This window comes from Heptranchias perlo, chromosome 3 (assembly GCF_035084215.1).
Source record: "Heptranchias perlo isolate sHepPer1 chromosome 3, sHepPer1.hap1, whole genome shotgun sequence".
NCBI classification, from domain to species: Eukaryota; Metazoa; Chordata; class Chondrichthyes; order Hexanchiformes; family Hexanchidae; genus Heptranchias; species Heptranchias perlo.
The window spans coordinates 20,118,005-20,139,306 of NC_090327.1; the positions used below are offsets into that span (position 1 = coordinate 20,118,005).

The 21,302-nt window shown below is 44.1% G+C and overlaps 1 protein-coding gene across 8 annotated transcripts in view; it reads right to left on the reverse strand.

Annotated features, from left to right (window-relative positions):
• Positions 1–21,302, reverse strand: part of LOC137310916 (focal adhesion kinase 1) — a 585,674-nt gene that overhangs the window by 26,712 nt on the left and 537,660 nt on the right. The window lies entirely within an intron of this gene.

The window sequence follows — 21,302 nt, forward strand, 5'->3', positions numbered from 1 at the left end:
TGGATGAAAATCTCACAAAAGGGAAGGGGTGATTTAATAAGTATTTACAGATGCTGTGAGGGACTATAATTTTTGAAGATATTTCTCAACATAGTTTCCAGGCATAATTCCAAAACCCATAAAAAGGTCTGTGTGTAATTTTTAGTTTGGCAGCCACAATATACACAGAAAAGATCGGGTTATTTTTGGAAAAACCTTTCAATGCTAGGTAACTTTGAACAATAATACCCAATGTACCCTGTTAGAAAGAACTGCTTCTCAACAAGATACAGTCTGGTCTTTAATACAATAATGTATTAATATTTTAATTGAAAGCAGAGAAGTTTTTTTAACAAATAAGGTAAAATAATTTTCTTCCTCTTGTATGTTCAGGCATCACATTATGTTTCTATTCACATTAGGCACAGGTGGTCCAGGAACACCTCTACTGTTCAAACTTCCAACCAGACTGCTGGATATTAAAGCTGCCCATCACCTTAGTCTGCCTGACATCCATGTCATAGCTTCACCTTGGCCATTACAGTTTTATTTAATCAAAATTCGTTCTTAAAAAGAACAAGTCTGGAAATCTGAAACCAATAATATTTTCTGAGACTTACTGAAATATTGTTAAACTGTAGCTAAAGAGCTAGTCGAGGCAACATTATCTCTGGGGAGGAGGCAGAGGGCAGTGTTTCTTTCCCCTTGTATGTACACCATGGTTAGCTGTTTAAAAAAAAATTGCAATAAGGGGAGGTAAAGAAATTGCTCAAAACTGACTCATCGTTCCTTCCTCCTACATTTTTAAGTTGATTTTCACCCTCCATTCACATTCCCTTATGCCATGTTCAATTTCCCATCACGTTCTCCGGACTCTGCCACTGAACAATTACCTGTATTTGTCTCCAGAAAGTTCATTCAATCCAGAACAAAGTCCTTGCCATCTATGGCCCCATTGTAAGTGTCAGCTTAGCCCAGCAGTAGCACTCTCATCTGAGTCAGAGGGTTGTGGGTTCAAGCCCCACTCCAGATCCTCCAGAACAAAATCTAGACTAATGCATCAGTGCTGTATTGAGAGGCTGCTACATTGTCTTGTGGATGAGAGCTCAAACCAAGGCTGCCTGTTCAGGTGGACATAAAAGATTCCATGGCACTATTTGAAGAATAGTAGGAGAGTTTTCCCAGTGTCTTGGTCAACATTTATCTCTCAAACACCACAACTGAAAACAGATTAGCTAGTCATTTCTCTCATTGTTATTAGTGGGACCTAGCTATGCACAAATTGGCTGCCACATCTGCCTAAGTGATAACCGTGACTGGACAATTCATTGGCTGTGAAGTGCTTTGGGAACTCCTGAGGATATGAAAGGCACTATACAAATATAAGTTCTTTCTTTCACTGATAGGTAGAAATTGCATTTATATAGCACCTTTCATGACCCAAGGATATCCCAAAGCACTTCACAGCCAATGAAGTACTTTTTAAAGTGTAGTCACTGTTGTAATGGAGGGAAATGCAGCAGCAAATTTGTGCATAGCAAGGTCCCACAAACAGCCATGAGATAAATGACTAGATAATCTGCTTTAGAGGTGTTGGTTGAGGGAGGAATGTTGACTAGGGCACCTGGAGAACACCCCTGTTCTTTTATGTCCATCTGAGAAAGTGGATGGGGACTCTGTTTAAAGTCTCATCTGAAAGATGGCACGTCCGACAGTGCAGTGGTCTCTCAGTACTGCATTCACACCTTTCATTTAAAATGCTGTTTACCACCCTCCAAGTTGACTCCCTCCCCGAGATGTTCTCCATTCTCTTTTCTCTTGGCCTATGCACCGGGTGACCACTCAAACTCGGTAATTTCAATTTTCACCTCAATGCCATAGCCCCTTTCCTGTAAGCTCTCCACCCTTCAATCCTCTCTTAATCTCACCATTATTATAAACTCCCTAACCTTGGCCACCTGCAACCTCCCTTTTTTTGTGGCCTCCCAACAACATCTCTCCTTTATATAGTGCCTTTAATGCAGAAAAACATCACATGGTGCAGATGTAGGCCAGCAGATCCACGGTCTCAATTTCTGACTAAGATACCTCTGACCCCTTCCTAGTCTCCCTTACCACCCATATTCTATCTCCTACAATCAAACTACTTTCATCATCCACCCATGGAAAAATACTATTCCCAGGACTTTTACAACCTCACACAAATCTCCCACCTCTGGCCATCCACGCTGATTTACTGAACTGCAGTTTCACCTCCATCTTCGGTGTCCTTATTACCAGCAAAACTATCAAAGTCTGTTACCCTTGCTGTTTCCCCTGGTACAGCCATCATCTATGCTCCCTCGAGCCTGAATGGTGTAACTTTGAGTGTACCAGTCTACAACTGCCCAAGCCATCCACCATGGTTTGCTCTTCTCAGATAATACTACCCAGTACTCCAGATCATCCTAAAGGGTAGGGATAACCCTAGTCTCCTTTTTCTATGACAATTTAGTTAAAGCCTTCTCCCCGTCACTTCTACCCTCACCTCAAAAGCAAGTGCAAGCAGTTCATGGATCTCTGTCACAAAGATCAAAGCTTTTCTTTTGCCCATTCTAGCCCTGAACCCTCATCTCTATCCCATTGAGAGACCCACCTCTTGCTTTTTCGATCCTCTTTTCACTCAGCTCCTGACTACCCAATTTTCCCTCCAAGACCATACTCAGACTGTCCTGCTTCCCTTGAAAAAAGCCTTCTCAAAAAAAACCTTGACCCTTCTGTCCTCATCAATTACTGCCTCATCTCCAATCTCCCCTTTCTCTCTAATATCCTTGACACATTTGTCAATGCCTCCCAGCTCCATTGACACCTCTCCCGTTAACTCCCTGTTTGAATCCCTCCAGTTTGGCTTCCACCCTTCTCACAGCACAAAATGGCCGTAAGCAAAATCACAAACTATGTCCTCTGTGTGACTGTGACAGTGGTGAATTATCCTTCCTTGTCCACCCTTCAGTGATTGACATGGATGGCCGTGCCATCCTCCTCCGATTCCTGTCCTTCATCCCTGCGTGGGACTAACTTCGCATGGTTCTATTCCTACCCAACTGAATGTAGCCAGTGCATCTCCAGAAATGCTTTCGTTTGCCTTCCCCGCACCGCCACCTCCAGAGTCTCTCAAGGACCTGTCCTTAGCCTCCCCTCTTACTCAATGATCTTGGTGATATGATCCACAGGCATGGTCACCGTCCACATGTATGCCAATGATATCAGCTCCTTCTCTCCACTACATGTCTGACTCCTTTGTGCATCTTGGATGAATCACACTCCAGTTCTTCGTTGGGAAGGCCGAAGCTATCGTCTTCAGCCCCTGCCACAAACTCCATGCTGTTGCCACCGATTCCATTCTCCTCCCCAGCAATGACTCAGGCTCAACTAAAACTGTTTGCAACCTTGACATCCTGTTCAACCCCAAACTTAGCTTCAGACTCCACATACTTTCCTTCACAAAGAACACTTATTCCACAATTACTTCCACCTCCTTAACATTGCCCGCCTTCACCCCCCCATTGCTGAAACCCTCATACGTGCCTTCATCACTAGTCTTGCTGGCCTCCCTTCCTCAACCCTTCATAACTCCAAACTTTGCCTGACGTATCCTGTTTCTCATTAAATCCTGCTCACCCCTGGCCCTAACGAATGCTGGCTGCCTGTTCATCATATTAAATTTAAAATCCTTACATGCCTCACCCCTTGATTTCTACAACCTTAGATCCCCCTGAACACTACGTCACCCTTTTGCACATTTCCCTTTTCCTCCATAGGTAGTGTAATATTATGTTACTGGACTATTAGTCCAAAGGCCTGGATCAATAATCCAGAGAATGTGAGCTCAAATCCCACCATGGCAGTTTGAGAATTTGAATTCAGTTTAAAAAAACCTGGAAATAAAAAAGCTGGTATTAGTGAAAGTGACCATGAAGCTGATGGAGTGTCGTTAAAACCCAGCTCATTTGCTAATGTCCTTTAGGGAAGGAAACCTGCTGTCCTTACCCAGTCTGGCCTATACGTGACTCCAGTCGCACACCAACGCGGTTGACTCTCAACTGGTCTAGCAAGCCACTCAGTTGTGTCAAACCGCGACAAAGAATACGGACTACAGCAGTTCAAGGAGGAGGCCCACCACGACCTTTTCAGGGCAACTAGGGATGGGCAATAAATGCCGGCCTAGCTAGCCACATAATGGCCACAACCAGAGAATGAATAATATTAAAAAAATTATCGGTGGCTGAGCCTCTAGCCACTGTGGTCCTGAAATTCCCTCCCTAAAATTCTCCTCCTCTCCACTTCCCTTTTCTCCCTTAAAAACCCTCCTCAAAACTCATTTCTTTAACCAAGCTTTTGGCAATCCTTTCTAACCTCTCCCCTCCTGGCTCAATGTCTGTTTTAGTTACTTACAGCTGTCTGTGAGCAACTGGGAATGTTCTTTCGAAGGCATTTTATAAAGGCAAGCTGTTGTTGCTGATGATGACGAAGATTTAGGTGACCTGTTCCTAGGCCTGTAATTTCTAAGCAAAGCTAAGCTACCATCGAATTTTGTGTTTCTAGTTCCAGGGAAGTGCTTAAACCTCTGCTAGGTGCTGCTTCCTAACCCTTAACAGCACAGCTAAGATCAGAAACAAGCAGTGTGGGGATTTGTGGTAATGAATTTGCATCTGTGACACAGCGAATTGGAGAACACACTGTACCATCCAATTCTAATCTTGGTTTTTGTTAAGAAATCATGCACGCAATGTCTTCAATTCTGTTGGTGACTGCTCGTTCAATTGAAACCACAGAATTTTTAATCACAGTACAGCCACAACTTTTAAAAAGGATTTAATGTTAGTATGACCCTGGAGATTTTTTTTTTAAAGTTTCCAGTAATCCAAAACCTAGTTTCTTTTTGTGAAATTACAGCAGAATTCAAGCAATTGATTAAGTAAAAACAATAGTAGTGAAGTAGGGTTCATAATTTGTTTTGACCTTAGTTTGAGTAAAAACTCATCTCTTTCATGCTGAGTTATGAAAAATTACACTCTTTTTTTTGAAAAACAAAGCATCAAACCTGACAAAAAATAAACTGCTGATTTGAACTGTGTGTCGATTTTAGCTGGAAATCAAGTCAGTGCATACATCAACCACCTAGTTTAATGTCTTCTGGTACATGAACTGCTGCAGGTAATCTGCTATAAAAATGTTGGGGAATGCATTCAGTTTATGTCACCCCGCCCGATTGAATGTGATCTCTCTCTATGCTGACAACGTAGAATCGTACAGGACAGGAGGCAGCCATTCGGCCTATCGTACCTGTGCCAACTCTCTGAAAGAGCTACCAATTAGTCCCACTCCCCAGCTCTTTCCCCATAGCCCTGCAAATGCTTCCTTTTTAAGTAATTCTCTTTTGCAACTGACTACTGAATCTGCTTCCACCAACCTTTCAAGCAATACATTCCAGATCATAACAACTCGCTGCGTAAAAATAATTCTTATCTCTCCAATGGCATTTTTGCCTATTATCTTAAATCTGTGTCCTCTGGTTAATGACCCTCCTGCCAGTGGAAACAATTTCTCCCTATCTACTCCATCAGAATTCCTCATAATTTTGAACACCTCCATTAAATCTCCCCTTAACCTTCTTTGTTCTGAGGAGAATAATCCCAGTTTCTCTAGTCTCTCCACATAACTGAATTCCCTCATCTCTGGTACCATTCTGATAAATCTCCTCTGCATCTTCTCCAAGGCCTTGACATCCTTTCTAAAGTGTGGTGCCCAGAATTGGAAACAATATTCTATTGCTGAGGTCTAACCAGTGATGTATAAACATAAATGAGGCTTTATGACAATAAAGGATGAGGTGGTATAAATTTACCTTGTCCTTACCTCCCAACAAAACTGTGTCTCATTGGGTAAATCCCATAATAAACAAGACCTTTTCATTCCTCATTATCTAATTAAATACAGTATGATAATATAGAAGTTGGTGTCTGGCACTGCTGGCAGTACCAGGTTGATTCAAGTAGACCCAAGAGTGAGCTCTACATGAGCTTGTGAAACTTAATTGGATCAGGGATTTATTCAGAAATGCAATCTGACTGGTAAAATAATTTATACTCATTCCAAATTGTAGCGGGTTACTTCAGAAACGTAAGCGTTAACTTCACAAATGAAAAGAGTCAAAATGCAAAAACGCACAATTTTTTTTTAAAGTTTCATTTTTTGTAATGTATTGTGGCTGGCTGTCCCCCAGTTCTAATTGTCTGTCAGGCCTTTTGTCAATCCTGCCAAGGATGATGGGGTAGCCTGCTCCAAGACCATCCTCCCTCACCCTTGTTTTTATTTGTATTGATTAATTTCTTTTGGTTCTTTTTCGTAATGTTTTTATGATCGAATCAGAAATTTACAGAATAAGAGGTGGCTATTTGACCCATTGTACTTGTAATCCCCTACAGGACAATCGACACATGTCCCAACAACCCTCTGTGTAAGAAAAATGTCTCCTAACCGTTCTCTTCACTCTTTTGTTGATTACTTTAAATTGATGTCCTCTAGTTATTGACTCGTTAAAGAGTGGAAATAGTTTTTCCCGATTTACTTTATCAAAAGTTCCCAATTTCGAACACCTCTACCAAATCTTGCAACTTTTGATCCAATGAAAGGAGCCCCAGTTTCTCCAGCCTCTCCTCAGAACTGAAGTCTCTAATCCCTAGTATCATCTTTGTGAATTTCTCCTGTACCTTTTCCATAACCTTGACATCTTTCCTAAAGTTAGGCACCCAAAAACAGACAAAATATTCTAACTAATGGCTCAGCATTTCCTGTTTGTTTTTGTACTCCATAACCATATTTATAAAACCTAGGATCCTATAAATTCCTGTCCTGGAACTTTTGAAGATCCAAGTGTCTGAGCCCCCAAGTCTCTCTGCTCCTCTACTCCTTTTAAAGTTATACCATTTAGTGTAGATATCCTTTCCTTATTCTTCCTCCTAAATTATGTCACCTCAAATTTCTTTGCATTAAATTTCATTTGATAGCTACCTGCCCAATCCACTCTGACACTACTTCTAAATCCAAGGATCTTTAAAGCATTGTGGTCAGAGCCCCTATTTCTTCTCTGACTTTCCTGAGCATTCTATGATGCCATCAGGGCCCAGGGACTTTTCTACTTTAAGTTCCACGAATTTTTTTTTCAGTACCACGTTCTTGTCTGTTGTTCATTTTCATTACCATATTCTTCCGTGAAAACCGAGGCAATGGACTCATTTAGTATCTGTGCCATTCCTTCTTCCCTCATAAGATTTCCTTTTTCATCTCTGCCCTACCCTTTCTTTAAATAATCTTTTACTTTTTTGTGTGTTTAGAAAATCCTTTCCTATTTCCTTTTATATTACTTGCCAGTATTTCTTCATAGCCATGTTTAGCTTTTTTTAACCTTAAAAAAAATTCCCCTCTATATTTTTCATATTCAGCTTGATTTTTTTGTATCATTAATATATGCCTCTTTTTAAGTCTCACTTTAATTGACATTTCTTTACTCACCCAAGGAACTCCAGCATTTACTACATTACCTTTACTTATTGTGGGAATATGACTAGTCTGTACTCTAATCATCTCCCATTTGGACTTTTCCCTTGTTTGTGCAATGTCTTATTCATCATTTTTTCTTTCCAATTTATCTGGACTGGTTCCCCATTATCAGTTTTCTCAGGCTTTTTCAGTTTTCAATTTTTTTATCAAACCTAATTATGTTATGCTTGCTGTTTCCTAGATGTTGCCTACCTAACATTAGCTACTTGCCCCACCTCATCTCCTAGAACTAAATCCATCACAGTTTCTTTCCTTGTTGCATCAAAAATATACACACAGAAAGCAGTCCCGGACACATTGTAGAAACATTCCTTTCTTTGCCACTTACATTACTCTTCTCTATCTTCAGTTAATTAAAAGTTACCACTATAGCCCTGTTGGTCCCGAATTTTTCATTAATTTGTCTATATAAATCATCCTCTATTTTACTTGATAACACTCCTGCGAAGCACCTTGGGATGTTTTACTACATTAAAGGCCCTACGTAAATGCAAGTTGTTGTTGTAGTAAAGGGGATGGGAGAATAGAGAGGTTGAAAGGGAGTTCAAATGGGAAGCAGGGGTAGAGATATAAGTGAGGGTCTGGTAGGAAGGGTAATGGGTAATGGGAAAGTTGAGGGATAGGGGTGCACGAGTGATTGAGGGACAGGAAAGGAGCCACTGAGGGTCACACTTTCCTCGTAACCCCCACTCCATATGCAGCCTCCAATAATTGGTAGCTCCTTTCCCCACCACATCATCCAACACTTCCCTGAAAGGGAGACGGGGAAGCAAAGATTTAAGGGGAGAGAAACAGAAGAGGAGAGTTACAAAACCAGAGGAGAAGAGACAAAAAGAGCAACAGCAACATGAAGACAGCAGAAGTAAGAGAGAGCCGTATTTTCTGATTTTCCACATGGAACACCAGACTGACTAGTAAAATATTAAAAATCTTATGTCTGCATGTACTTCCTGTCAACTTGGTCCATTGTAAATTCCCATATGAACATACGAAACTGACGGATAGAAAAAGACCAGCTGGTCCATCAGGCCTGCCCGACACTCATGATGCTTGGAGCATCATGACTAGACACTTCCTATCCCCCATCAGCCATGCAGTTTCCTGGGAGATGTCCAAATTTAAAAGAGACTGCCAATGTAAAATGTGTCAGGTTGTAATTACACAATCCCCCCGGTAGAGGTGCTGCAGCACCACTGCAGGAGGGCATAGTTTCAGTGTGACAAATTTACATAGCCAGTTTCCATTCTGAACGTGGACATAGGAATTCATAATGGAAATACATAAATAAGAACAGGAAGTATGCCTTTTAAATGGGGACTGAATTACATCTGCATGCCCTGGTCAAATTTTACCCCGCCCTCTAAACCTGCTTCATCTGAAGACTATGCTTGGTCCATATGCAATGCCACGAGTGATCAACTATATATTTTAAAAACATATTTTCTTCAATGTTATGTTAATGTACCCTTCATCATCTGGAATACTAATGTTGCTGCTCCCCTTAGCCTTGCACTCAGCAACAACAAGGATGATATAGGCATTTTTTCCCATTCTATGGAACCTTGTAAACTGTTGTGCCTCTAATAATAAAAGGCAAAAGTTTGTAGTTCACATCTTTATTGTGTCTAATGAAAATGCAAATTTGTGAACTGTCCATCCATCATACTTCCTAGTTATGCCAGTGTTAATAACTTACAGTAAGCTCTTTTCACATCATTCAGCTTCCAGACGTCCCTGTGTTAGGTTCTCTCTATATCTAATGCTTTGTGTCAGCGCTTCTCTTGGTTCCTACTTCTTTGCCCTTGTGTGTCTGTCTAATTTTCTCTCCTTCTCATCATTAACAGCATCAGCAGAGGTCAGGAGTGGTAGTTATTCACAGCAGGTGGGTCCAAAAGCTGTAAATCATACCAAGCCTGAAATTTCTGGCTTTTTGGCTGATTTGTTTTGCATGCTTTCGGCCGTAGCCTGGCATGATGACTATCATTCTTGACCTCTGGCTGCTGCCATTGCTCCTTTGCAGCTCAGCTGAAACTTTTTCCCCACGTGGAGCAGGTCCAAAGGCATCTGTACTTCATCACTTCAGTGTTCCTAGATGATTTCACACGACATAAAGTCAGGCACAGAGTCAGACAATATAGGGTCAGATAGGAGGGAGGATTTTTTTTGTTTGTTTTTAACCATCAAGGGTGGACTTGTGTAAGTGAGTTGAGCTTGAAGATGGGCTGACAAAATAATAAAAAAAATTAGATTTGTTCCTGAGGTTCAAATTTTGTTCCAACAAAATTAAGTGTGCACAAACTTGACTTTACGCTTGCATCAGAAAGAAAACCAGATAACAAAATGGGTACGAAACTTACCATTTCTGAGGGTTATGGCATGAAATGAAGTTCAGTCTTTATTTAGTACAATGCTATGTCATTTCAGTAGTTTGAATCATTCTTATACAACTCTCCTGCCAATTTCAGAATGTTTGTCTGTGCTTTTGTTTGCCAAAATTAGAAGTCCTTCAATTGCCTTTGGATATGAAAGATTTCAAATTACACAGTTCACTGAAAGTTTATTACAGTGCATGGGAAATATGGCAAAGTTGGACATCGATTGCCAATGCAGGGCAAAGGGGTGATCTTGCTGTACCTGTTTTCACACAGACTATTTAAATGAAATGTAAAAAAACTTCTCCCCCATACTGCTTTACTCCAAAGAGACTGCGTTGTGCTGAATGAACATGACAATCACTTCATTCATCACTACCATCCCTGGAAACTTTCATGGTTTTCACAGTTTCCTCAAAGGGAAGTGGAAGAATCGCTGCAAGATACAAAAATGCTGTCAAAAATATAAAAAGCAGACATTTTGAAAGCACAGAGCAAGCTATTCATATCCTGCCCATATTTGTCTCTGTGTATCATGTAACTTTTCTTGGCACACTGCACTTTTGTTAAATTCTGTCCCACCCAATCTCAGGGTGAGCCAAAACGATCTCAAGCTTGAGCACAACATACTAAGATAGAAAGAAAGAACTTGCATTTATATAGCGCCTTTCACGACCCCAGGACATCCCAAAGCACTTTATAGCCAATAAAGTACTTTTTGAAGTGTAGTCACTGTTGTAATGTATGAAGCGCGGGATCCAATTTGTGCACAGCAAGGACCAACAAACAGCAATGAGATCATAACTAGATTATCTGATTTGATGATGTTGGTTGAGGAATAAATATTGGCCAGGAGACTGGGGGAACTCCCCTGCTCTTCTTCGAAATAGTGCCATAGGATCTTTTACATCCACCTGAGAGGGCAGATGGGGCCCTCGGTTTAACATTTCATCCAAAAGATGGCACCTCTGACAGCGCAGCACTCCCTCAGGGCTGCACTTAAGTGTCAGCCTGGATTATGTGCTCAAGTCTCTGGATTGGGACTAACACCCGTGCTTTCAGCATGCAGGAGGAAATGGAGCTTTGAGTAGGAGTATGCTCCCCTATTCCACTATTTCCTGAATCCCCTCAATATGGCTTCTGCACTGAGACTGCCCTGTTCTGAGTCACTGAAGACATTATTTGTGACTGTGGTGCACTATCCCTCATTGTCCTCCTCAACCTCTCTGCAGGGATCAACATGGTCAACCACTCAATCTCCTTCACTGTCTCTACTCTGTATCCTTACTACCTGCACCAACGTGCTCACCTCTGGATCCCATCCTTGGCTTCCTCCTTTTCCTTGTTTACAGATTGCACCTCTGACATTATCCATGGGTCAGTTTCCATATTTATGAGTTGATACCCAGCTCTACTTCTGCACCACTGAGCTCGAGGTCATGACCATTCTGTGTGGTCAGATTGCTTGCCCGATATCAAGCTGTGGATGAGCTAGATGATTGTCCAAATGAACAATAGGAAGATTGAAGCCATCTTATTTGGGTTTCAGAAAAAAAATCCATACCTTTGCCTGACTCCATCCCGCTCCCTGGCTGCTGACTCAGGCAAACCAAATAGTGTGCGATCACAGTACCCAGTTCAACTGGAGTTGAGCTTCAAACCTCACGACATATCCATAACCAAGACTGCTTACTACGAATTTCCACACCATAGGAACAGGAGTAGGCCATTCAGCCCCTCGTGCCTGCTCCGCCATTTGATAAGATCATGGCTGATCTTATCAAATGGCCCATATCCCTTAATACCTTTGGTTGCCAAAAAGCTATCTATCTCACATTTAAATTTAGCAATTGAGCTAGTATCAATTGCCGTTTGCAGAAGAGAGTTCCAAACTTCTACCACCCTTTGTGTGTAGAAATGTTTTCTAATCTCACTCCTGAAAGGTCTGGCTCTAATTTTTAGACTGTGCCCCCTACTCCTAAAATCCCCAACCAGCGGAAATAGTTTCTCTCTATCCACCCTATCTGTTCCCCTTAATATCTTATAAACTTTGATCAGATCACCCCTTAACCTTCGAAACTCTAGAGAATACAACCCCAATTTGTGTAATCTCTCCTCGTAACTTAACCCTTGAAGTCTGGGTATCATTCTAGTAAACCTACGCTGCACTCCCTCCAAGGCCAATATGTCCTTCCGAAGGTGCGGTGCCCCAGAACTGCTCACATTACTCCAGGTGCGGTCTAACCAGGGTTTTGTATAGCTGCAGCATAACTTCTGCCCCCTTGTACTCTAGTCCTCGAGATATAAAGGCCAACATTCCATTAGCCTTTTTGATTATTTTCTGCACCTGTTCATGACACTTCAATGATCTATGTACCTGAACCCCTAAGTCCCTTTGGACATCCACTGTTTTTAACTTTTTACCATTTAGAAAGTACCCTGTTCTATCCTTTTTTGATCCAAAGTGGATGACCACACATTTGTCTACATTGAATTCCATTTACCACAATTTTGCCCATTCACCTAATCTATTAATATCCCTTTGTAATTTTATGTTTTCAACTACACTGCTTACAATGCCACCAATCTTTGTGGAGATGCCGGTGATGGACTGGAGTGTACAAATGTAAGGAATCTTACAACACCAGGTTATAGTCCAACAGTTTTATTTGAAAATCACAAGCTTTCGGAGGCTTTCTCCTTTGTCAGGTGACTCACCTGACGAAGGAGAAAGCCTCCGAAAGCTTGTGATTTTCAAATAAAACTGTTGGACTATAACCTGGTGTTGTAAAATTTCTTACACCAATCTTTGTGTCATTGGCAAACTTAGATATGAGACTTTCCATGCCTTCATCTAAGTCGTTAATAAATATTGCGAATAATTGAGGCCCCAAGAGAGATCCCTGCAGGACTCCACTAGTCACATTCTGCCAATGTGAATACTTACCCATTATCCCTACTCTCTGTCACCACCAACCACCTTTGCCTTTGTGCCACTTCCACAATTCCTGAAACCCATATCCATGCTTTCATTACCTACGGGCTCCACAGGGGTTAAATTGGATAAACCCCAAAACTGGGCGCGGGGATCTCTGCGCGATTAACCCGCACCCGGTCGTTGAGATGCAGGCAGCATGTAACATTCGTGCTGCCCGGTGCTTTACCTGATTTCTGCAAGCAGCCAGGCCTAGCTGCGCTGATGAGTGGCTGCTCATCAGCAGGGGGACACCGATATCGTGAGTGGCTAGCAGCACTTAAAGGCAGCCTGCACTTTTTATTTGTAAAAAATAAGGTACGGGTCTGCTCGGAGATCAGACATCGCACACATAAAAAACAGGTGCAAGTCCCGTCCCTATGTTTACAAACTGTTGAGTTACGGTAAAACATTGAATAAAGGTTGCATACTACGAAATGTCATACCTAGCACAAAGGAAGCTGGTAGTGGTTGTTGGAGGCCAATCATCTCAGCCCTAGGACATTGCTGCAGGAGTTCCTCAGGGCAGTGTCCTAGGCCCAACCATCTTCAGCTGCTTCATCAATGACCTTTCCTCCATCATAAGGTGAGAAATGGGGATGTTCGCTGATGATTGCACAGTATTCAGTTCCGTTCGCAAACCCTCAGATAATGAAGCAGTCCGTGCCCGCATGCAGCAAGACCTGGACAACATCCAGGCTTGGGCTCATAAGCTCGACACCATCCAGGACAAAGCAGCCTGCTTGATTGGCACCCCATCCATTACCGGCACACAGTGGCTACAGTATGTACCATCCACAGGATGCATTGCAGCAACTCGCCAAGGCTTCTTCGACAGCACCTTCCAAACCCGCGACCTCTACCACCTAGAAGGACAAGGGCAGCAGGAACGTGGGAACATCATCACCTGCACGTTCCCCTCCAAGTCACACACATTCCAACTGGGAAATACATCGCTGTTCCTTCATCGTCGCTGGGTCAAAATCCTGGAATTCCCTACCTAACAGCACTGTGGGAGAACATTCACCATACGGACTGCAGCGGTTCAAGAAGGCGGCTCACCACCACTTTCTCAAGGGCAATTAGGGATGGGCAATAAATGCTGGCCTTGCCAGACGCCCACATCCCATGAATGAATAAAAAAAAATCCCACGTCCTCCAATCTGCATTCCAGACCTCACCAATCTGCCAATCAGAGTCTGTACTGGGCCTGCGAGAGATGATGCAGTAGCGGCCTTGGTGCAAGAAGTCGACCCCTTATCCTGCAACTATGCCCTTTAGTTCTACACTCTCCAGCCAGGGGAAACAACGTCTCAGCATCTACCCTGCGAAGCCCCGTCAGAATCTCATGTTTCAATGAGATCACCTCTCATTCTTCTAAACTCCAGAGTATAGGCCCATTCTACTCAACCTCTCGTCTTAGGACAACCCTCTCATCCCAGGAATTTATCTAGTGAAGCTTCTCTGCACTGCCTCCAAGGCAAGTATATCCTTCCTTAGATAAGGAGTCCAAAACTGTATGCAGTACTTCAAGTGAGGTACCACCAAAGCCCTGTACAATTGTAGTAAGAATTCCTTACTCTTGAACTCCAACCCCCTTGCAATAAAGGGCAACATGCCATTTGCTTTCCTAATTGTCTGCTGTACCTGCATGCTAACTTTTTGTGTTTCTTGTACCAGGACACCCAAGTCTCTTTGGACATCAACATTTAATAGTTTCTCACCATTTAAAAAATATTCTGTTTTTTTATTCTTCCTACCAAAGTGAAGAACCTCACATTTCCCCACATGATACTCCATCTGCCACCTTCTTGCCCACCCACTTAACCTTACATATATCCCTTTGTAGACTATTTGGGCTCGATTTTACCACCCGCTATCGGGTGCGTTCTCGGCGGGGGGGCCCCGAAAATCGGGAAATCCAGGAGCGGGACCGGATCCCGCCTTGATCCCGCCCACTTCCGGGTTCCCCGCTGACCCGCCGGCGTGCGTGCGCAGCCCCCACTGGTGGGAATCCCGCAGGCAATTAAAGCCAGCGGGATGCCACTTGACAATATTTAGTTAGGTATTTCAGGTCATTAACTGACCTGATTAAGGGACTATGTGGGACTTTTGAACAACATGGGACTGTTTCCCACACTGGGGGAAACACTCCCAGCTCGAATGGACGTGTTGCAGCCATCAGCCTGTGGTAGCTGCAAAGGTCCATTTGACAGGTGGGGAGGGGAGACCCTCACCCATTGCTGGAGGCCACTCTGTCACTTGGGACAAAGTTTGGCCTCCACCACCCTCCTCCTGACGGTCAAAGTCACCAACCTGCACACTTACCCCGGGGTCCGGAGACATGTACCTACCTTGCGGACCCCCTCAGATGTACATCTTGCGGATGGGGGCCGCCGTAGCTGCAGTCATGACCTCCTCAGAGGGCGAACAGCCTCACCAGCCTCGCCATCCACGCCGTCCACCTCTGACACGTGGAGCTCCACAACAGAGTGCTGTGACACATCCACCTGTACAGCAGGAGGGAGGGCAACCGCAGAGAGAGATGCGTCGCAGAGGGCACTACCCTCGCCACAGGTTCCACAGACCGAGGCTCAGCCTCCTGGACCCCTCTGAGCAGCAGTGCACACGGAGGCTCAGAGTCACGCAACATGTAGCTGTGGACATCTGCAGCCTCTTTCATGCCGAGCTGCTCCTGGCTGGCCCGTGCACCATCTTCCTACCTGTCGCTGTCAAAGTCACCACTGCCCTCCCGAACATCTCCTCCGCAGCCTTCCAGGGTGCAACCGGGGACATCGCCGATGTCTCTCAGTCGTCTGTGCAGAAGAGCCCTGCAAATACACCTACACCCACTCTGCAGTGACACAATGGGTGGAATCAGTGGTGGGTCCTCATAGTGATACCCAGGATCGGGCATTATTGCACAAACCAGACAGGATTCGCGAAGACATGGCAGTAGTGGTGCCAATATAATGTGTGATGTGAGTTGTTCTGAAATTAAATATAAGTAAAAACCATGACAAACCCTCAAACACCCTTGTGCATCCCCTTCATGCTCACGACACGTTGCCTTACGCTGCCTACTGCACATATGTGATGCATGCCCTGTGGCTGCAGCACAGGTGGTGGCAGGTTGAGTGAGGCTGGCCGTGAGAGAGATGCACGAGAGGGTGAGTATGGGATAGAGCCATGAGATTGTATGAGGATTGGGTTGCGTGGTAGTGGCGGGGTGAGTACTGGCGAGGTGAGTAGGTGCAGGTAAGATGAGGATGGGGTTTGAGTGGGTATGAGGGGTGATGTGACAGAGTAGTGTTGGCAGTGCCGAAGGAGATGTGGGGTGGGGGCAGTGATGTGGCAGACGGGGTGTAGGGGAAGGACTACGTGTACTCACTGTGGCTGACCTACTGAGGTCATTGGACTGCCTCCTGCACTGTGTGCAGGTGGGCGATATGTTGGTGGCGCAGGTGACCCCCTCTGCCACCTCGAGCCAGACCTTCCTGGTGGCGGAGGCAGGCCGTTTCCTCCCGCCCGCCGGGTGGAAGATCTCTGTCCTCCCCCTCCTCCTCACCCCATGTATTGATACCTGGAGTGAGGCATCATTAAACTGGGAGCAGCCTTCCCCCTGGGCTGCTCCATGCAGTCATCTTTGCTATTGGTTGCAGCATCTGTCAGTGGAGGACTGCCCCTTTAAATAGAGCGCCTCCAGCTGACAGATCTTACTGCGCATGTGCAGCCCGCCCGACGCACAGATCAGCAGCGGGAAACCCACTAATTTCACCGGGCGCGGCCATCCGCCGAGAACCCGCAGCCCTGCTAAAATCGGGCCCTTTGTGTCCTCCTCACCGCTTACTTTCCCACCTAGCTTTGTATCATCAGTAAACTTGGATACATTACACTCGGTCCCTTCATCCAAGTTATTAATATAGATTGTAGTTAGCTGAGGCCCAAGCACCAATCCTTGCAGTACCCCACTAGGTTACAGTCTGCCACCTGAAAATGACCCGTTTATCCCTACTCTCCATTTTCTGTCCGTTAACCAATCCTCTTTCCATGCTAATATGTTCCCCGCAACCCCATGAGCCCTTATCTTGCGTAACAACCTTTTATGTAGCACCTTATCGAATGCCTTTTGAAAATCCAAATATACTACATCCACTGGTTCCCCTTTATTTACCCTACTAGTTACATCCATTTGTCAAATACTATTTCCCTTTCGTAAAACCATGTTGACTCTGCCTAGTCATATTATGATGCTCGAATATGCCCTGTTACCACTTCCTTAATAATGGATTCCAACATTTTCCCGGCAACTGAAGTCAGGCTAACTGGCCTGTAGTTCCCTGTTTGCTCTCTCCCTCCTTTCTTGAATAATGGGGTTACATTTGCTAATCCTCGAATCCTCTGGGACTGTTCTACAATCTAGGGAATTTTGGAAGATCATAACCAATGCATCCACTATCTCTGCAGCCACCTCTTTTAGAACCCTAGGATGTCGGCCATAAGATCCAGGGAATTTATCGGCATTTAGTCCCATTAGTTTCTCAAGTACTTTTTCTCTACTGATAATAATTACCTTAAGTTCCACACTCATTAGCCCCTTGGTTCCTCACTATTTCTGGTATGCTTTTTGTGTTCAAGAAGTTTAATGCTTTGACACGAGTGGTTAAGGTGAGTGAGGTCAACTGTCAAGTGGCATCTCCTAACAACTGCACCACTAGCCTCATCCACTGCTCCATACACTACACTGCCCATCATCCACATACCAATAAACTCTTTCAATCATTACTCAACTCTCCCAATAAGATGCTTGCTTTCACCCTCATACATTAACACTGTTACAACCCACACACCCTCAACACACAGGTCACACACACTGGCAGCTATTCAACCTTGACAGGCACATCACCCAAGCGTCGAGCAGGACACTCACCGACACATGTCCCTCTTTCGTGCGGGAGAAAGTGGCGCATAATACGAGGAGCCAAGTGGCAGTGGCTCCATGGAACATGAACCAGCTGTCCTCTCTCAGGAATCATAAAAAGGTTACAGCACGGAAGGAGGCCATTCGGCCCATCGAGTCCGCGCCGGCTCTATGCGACAGCAATCCAGCTAGTCCCACTCCCCCGCCCTTTCCCCGTAGCCCTGCAAATTTTTTACTTTCAAATACTTATCCAGCTCCCTTTTGAAGGCCATGATTGAATCTGCCTGCACCACCCCCTCGGGCAGTGCATTCCAGATCCAAACCACTCGCTGTGTAAAAAACTTTTTCCTCATGTCACCTTTGGTTCTTTTGCCCATCACCTTAAATCTATGTCCTCTGGTTCTCAACCCTTCCGCCAATGGGAACAGTTTCTCTCTATCTCTATCAAATCACCTTGCAACCGTCTCTGTTCCAAGGAGAACAACCCCAGCTTCTCCAGTCTATCCACGTAACTGAAGCCCCTCATCCCTGGAATCATTCTGGTAAATCTCTTCTGCACCCTCTTTAAGGCCTTCACATCTTTCCTAAAGTGCGGTGCCCAGAACTGGACACAATACTCCAATTGTGGCCAAACCAGTGTTTCTATAGGTTTATCATTCCCCTCTAGCCTGCTCCGCCATTCAATGAGATCACGGTTGATCTGTGATCCAACTCCATATATCCGCCGTAGCCCAATATCCCTTAATATCGTTGGTTAACAAAAATCTATCATAGAAACATAGAAAATAGGAGCAGGAGGAGGCCACTCGTCCCTTCGAGCAAGCTCTATCATTCAATATGATCACGGCTGATCCTCTATCTCAATACCATATTCCCACTCTCCACCCATACCCTTGATGTCTTTTGTGTCAAGAAATCTATCCATCTCCTTCTTAAATATATTCAGTGACTTGGCCTCCACAGCCTTCTGTGTTAGAGGATTCCACAGCTTTACCAGCCTCTGAGTGAAGAAATTTCTCTTCATCTAAGTCCTAAATGTCCTACCCCGTATCCTGAGACTGTGACCCCTCATTCTAGACCCTCCAGCCAGGGGAAACATCTTCTCCGCATCCAGTCTGTCTCGCCCTGTCAGAATTTTATACGTTTCAATGAGATCACCTCTCATTCTTCCAAACTCTAGCGAATACAGGCCTAGTCGACCCAATTTCTCCTCATACGACAGTCCTGCCATCCCAGGAGTCAGTCTGGTGAACCTTCGCTGCACTCCTTCTATGGCAAGTATATCCTTTCTTAGGTAAGGAGACCAAAACTGCACACAGTACTCCAGGTGTGGACTCACCAAGGCCCTGTATAACCGCAGTAAGTCACCCTTACTCCTGTACTCAAATCCTCTTGCAATGAAGGCCAACATACCATTTGCCTTCCTAACTGCTTGCTACACCTGCATGTTTGCTTTCAGTGACTGGTGTACAAGCACACCCAGGTCCCTTTGTACATCAACATTTCCCAATCTATCACCATTTAAATGATACTCTGCCTTTCTGTTTTTCCTTCCGAAGTGGATAACTTCACATTTATCCACATTATACTGCATCGGTCACGTATTTGCCCACTCACTCAACTTGTCTAAATCGCCTTGAAGCCGCTTTGCATCCTCCTCACAACTCACAATCCCACCTAGTTTTGTGTTGTCAGCAAACTTGGAAATATTACAGTTGGTTCCCTCATACAAATCATTGATATATATTGTGAATAGCTGGGACCCAAGCACTGATCCCACTAGTCACTGCCTGCCACTCCAAAAAAGACCCATTTATTTCTACTCTCTGTTTCCTGTCTGTTAAACAATTTTTCAATCCATGCCAGTATATTACCGCCAATCCCATGTGCTTTAATTTTGCACACTAACCTCTTATGTGGGACTTTATCAAAGGAAAATCCAAATAAACCACATCCACTGGTTCTCCCTTATCTATTCTACCAGTTACATCCTGAAAAAACTCCAGTAGGTTTGTCAAACATGATTTCCCTTTCATAGATCCATGCTGACTTTGTCTAATCCCATTGATATTTTCTAAATGTCCTGTTATCACATCCTTTATAATAGACTCTACCATTTTCCCTACTACTAATATTAGGCTAACCGGTCTGTAGTTCCCTGTTTTCTCTCCCTCCTTTTTTAAATAGTGGGGTTACATTTGCCACCCTCCAATCTGCAGGAATTGTTCCATAATCTATAGAATTTTGGAAGATGACAACGAACGCATCCACTATTTCCATGGCTACCTCTTTTAGTACTCTGGGACGCAGATTGTCAGACCCTGGGGACTTATCGGCTTTCAGTCCCATTAATTTCTCCAGCACTATTTTTTTTACTAATAATAATTTCCTTGAATTCATCCTTCTCACTAGTCCCTTGGTTCCCTAGCATTCCTGGGAAGTTATCTGTGTCCTCTTCTGTGAAGACAGAACCAAAGTATTTGTTTAATTGCTCTGCCGTTTCCTTGCTCCCCATTATAAATTCTCCTGTTTCTGACTGAAAGGGAGCTACATTTGTCTTCACTAATCTTTTTCTTTTTACATTCCTTTTACAGTCTACTTTTCAGTTCCTTGCAAGTTTACTCTCATACTCTATTTTTCCCCTCTTAATCAATCTCTTGGTCCTTCTTTGCTGAATTCTAAACTGCTCCCAATCCTCAGGCTTGCTACTTTTTCTGGCAACTTTATATGACTCCTCTTTGGATCTAATAGATACAAATCTAACAGGTACAAATGCATCAGCAGCCAGAAGCAACAATCCAGCAACGAACCTGCATCTCCTGCATGATCCTTTTAAATAGCGGTGGTGGGCAGTCCTCCATGCTGTTTAAGACCTGTTCAACTGTGCGAGGTTAAGAGTGCATTGGTTGGAGTTCCAAAATCGCATCTGTCCCTTTAAATCAGCGTTACACACTGATCCACCGCATATTCTCCCTACTTTACATGCTGCCGGTGTTCGTTATCTGCGCGTGTGCGAATGCCGTTACCATGATGGCGTCCAGCACAAGTCACGCTAGAAGTGTGTTCGCGCATTCTGGACACTTTGGAGGCCATGTAGTCCCTACGAAATGGGCGCAACAAGGCCCGATTTATAGCCCCACTTCTCTAACGTCCTTCTTGCTGACTTCCCAAGCTCCACCATACACAAACTCCAACATGGCCAAAACACCGCCTCTCATATCAGGTCCCACTCGTCCATAAACCTTCTCCTTCAAAGTAGTGAATTCAATATCCTTTTTGTCCTTTACTAGTCTCTCCATATTCTTGTCTCATACTACATTTGCAACCTCTTCCAGCAATACGTTCCAGCCTCGTTCTTCAGTCCTCTAACTCTGGCATCCTGTGCACCCCCCCTCTCTACTCCACCAGTGCTGGCACAGCCTTCGGTTGTCTTGACTCTATTTTATGGAACTAA